At 37.7% G+C, this 3,235-nt stretch overlaps 1 long non-coding RNA gene across 1 annotated transcript; it reads left to right on the top strand.

Moving 5' to 3' along the window:
- Positions 1 to 223: 223 nt before the first annotated feature.
- Positions 224 to 1,038, top strand: LOC134217062 (uncharacterized). The gene is made up of 3 exons (XR_009980903.1): positions 224 to 325; positions 385 to 596; positions 654 to 1,038. It is a non-coding gene; the product is annotated as an uncharacterized LOC134217062 (long non-coding RNA).
- The last annotated feature ends 2,197 nt before the right edge of the window (positions 1,039 to 3,235 follow it).

Genomic DNA, 3,235 nt, shown 5'->3' with positions numbered 1-3,235 from the left:
GCAGAAAATTATTACGGAGCGTAATACCAGTTTTATTTTTTTTTGACATTTGGTATAAAAAATAAATCTAGAAATGAATGTTTCAGATTCATATTCAAACTGACAGCCCCGAACGATTTGAATCACTGCTGATTTTACTCTAAGACAGTAGCTAAAAGCTATGCCGAACCACACAGCGCATGAGGTAGGTACACTCAGAAATAAAATAAATCTGTAAAGGGTTTGAAATTAAGCTTTTTAGTTATATTTGACTTTTATACATTGCATAGTTTAAAAAGTATGCTATCGCATATTATTGTTTATACTTAGCCGGAATAACAATAAAGTATTATGCATAGAATTCTGTCTTTTACGAAATTTCATAATTTAATTTTCTTTCAACAGCAACACTCCAGTTGAGTCTTCACGTGGAAATGTTGCAAAGAAATTTGTGAGAAAGGTGATGTGCAACTAGGTTCGCGGATAATTGATATTGGGAGTAAAGTCATCTGAACTAAAAGATAAGGTCACTCCAGTTCTACGTTGATTACGCTTGGAAGGCTAATCGGTTTTAATATTCAGAGGACGTATAACGAGATAGCGGAGCCGGCGGAACGGTGAGTAGTATTCAAAACTAACCCCTAGACATGCACTACAAACACAAATATTTTCAGATTGCGGTGCAAACCCGATATAGAACGCGAAGTCGATATCTATAACTATCCGGCTAGCACCAAGTAGCTGTTCATCGAGCTCTTTTCCCTGGTTGAATGGACCAACACCGCATCCAAGGCTCAATCCATGGCTTTTCGGAACAGTCACTTTTGTTCATGGACACGGCCGACATGCTGTCGCGAATGGCACGAACTTACATATCCCTGCAGCAGTGCAATTACTAACCACCGGAATGTATTGGCGGTTACTGTCAGTCATCCGAACGCGAATCATCTATTGCTTATTCACTGCATTCACCAACTACTGATTACAGGCCGAACGCCTTGGCCGAAATCTACAATAGTTATCGATCGCTGCAACTCGAAGTTCTATTGGAAGGATCAAGACCAGGGGTGGCATTGTGCATCTCGATTCTAACGTAATTCTATCGAGTCGAACATGTTTGGCATTACGGGTTTCGATTCGATCTCGAAAACGACTCATCGTTCGAGTTTGCTCGAGGAGGTACAAGAATAACGAGATGTTTTGGCATTATGGAAACTCGATAGCACACTGAAAAACGACTCAAGTCGAACGAAAAACACTCGTCACCTTTATAGCTTTCGAATGTTGTTCGAGAGTTATTTCTTGCTGAAAGTTTTTATTTATATTTGCTATTATTTCTCTACGGGAAGAGAATAAATGTTTTATTATTGTCTCTTGAGGAAAATAATGTCCTTAGTATACCTACTTTTATAGTTTCCAGACAATATGCAATCTCTAATTATCCCCAAATCCGCGTAAAAACGACTTCAACTAAAATCGTTTTTTTTAAGTTTTCACGTATTACGATTTCAATAAATCGCTTGGAAAATCTATGAGGAAAATATGCGTAAAAATAGATGAGTTTAACAAAAAAAAAAACGCGCATGACATGACCCAAGTGCATTTAACTAAAACACATGGAAACATCAAAGTAATTTATTATCGAATCCTTCTCTAGATTTAAATTATTTAGCTCAAAATAGGATCTGTGGCATAAACTCAAATAAACATAAAACTTAGTAATTTGTGTCGTAACAATATCTCAAAACATGTCGTATCGGCATAATGTTTTAATCGGTTGCAACTGCTCAATAAATAACATTGCTTTTTAAAGTCATTGAGTACAATTTGTTTGTTTATAAATTAACTGCGCCAATTCATGCCCTGAAGCAGGGCTGACAATAGTCATCGTCATAGCACGAAATGCCACAGTAGCGACGAGCTGCATTATCTTCATTACTACTCTACACATCTTCAATGACCCGCACGACGTTAGCTTTCGTCATGTAGCCAAATCGTCATGACGACATCGAAGAACGAAGACTTCATTCCATTATTCTTCAAGCGGCAGCTGCCATGCGAAGATTTTTATTAATCCTTTGTAATAATGAATTTGAAGTAACGTATGGAGGCGTTATAAATGTTATCGATACATTTATGTATGCGAGGTTCCAACTATTTCTTCATTTGAGACGCCATTATGTTTTTAACCAGTCCGTTTATAATGAAGTGCAATCAACTTTGTGAAGAAGTGACGACCGAAATCGTCAATACATTTGGTTGCGCGACTAACTTCGTGGTAGGCATGCGGCGCGAAGAAACCGAATAGGTGTTGCGTCTCGCTATGTGATGACGAAGACTATATTGTTTTCGCTGTCTTTATATGATGAGAATGACTATTGTCAGCCCTGCCCTGAAGGATGCCTTTCAAACAGGCAACATGCTACACGCAGATGAAATTACTCTTTTTTTTCTCTGTTTACTCACATTCGCCATGCGCTGAAGGTTGTCTCTCCAGCGGGCGTCATACTAAACACGGAGACAGCTATCTCTTATTCTCTCTGTTTACATTTAGTTTGACAGAACACACTCGATTGAACTAGTACAGCACCATTCGAAATCTTGTACTGCGACTGAATGAAGTCGAACGAAATACATAATGCCGCATTTTTTTCGAAACGAATTCGAAAACTTACGAATCGAGTAATTCGATTCGAGATGCGCAATGTCACCCCAGTTGCACGCATCCACTCCCAGTTCATCGAATAAACCATTAATATGCTCTGGCTTCATAGCTCCGGTTGGCTCCCCGAGCAATCATTTCATTTGTGTATACCTTATCTCTTGGTTTGAATAAAAATAATAATTACTTTCTCTGTGTAAAACCTATACTTTCATTTTTCCAACAAGAAAAAAATAAACAAACAATCATTACCTGGAAACTATAAACAAATCGAAAGTAAACTAAACATTAATAAAGCTCATTTATACCAACGAACGATTTTATTAAAGTTATACTATCTCAGTATTGTTGGTTTGAATACGAGCTTGGGGTCAACCAGGCGAATAGCCATTTAGAATGACTTTTAAACTATTTAGTATAAATATATTTCTGAGTGTAGGTGATAACTCATTTTGGTAGGGGGTAACTCATTTTGCACTCAGTGCATCAAATCAAAACAACAGCGGCACTGTATGAAAGCATATTTCTTTTCCTGTGATTTTGATGGAACATGTCTACGATGGCGCAATCTGCCCATTTCATAGCAACAGTTTT

This window comes from Armigeres subalbatus, chromosome 2, assembly GCF_024139115.2.
Source record: "Armigeres subalbatus isolate Guangzhou_Male chromosome 2, GZ_Asu_2, whole genome shotgun sequence".
NCBI classification, from domain to species: domain Eukaryota; kingdom Metazoa; phylum Arthropoda; class Insecta; order Diptera; family Culicidae; genus Armigeres; species Armigeres subalbatus.
Note: the sequence above shows the minus strand (reverse complement) of the source record. Positions and strands in the feature narration are given on the sequence as shown.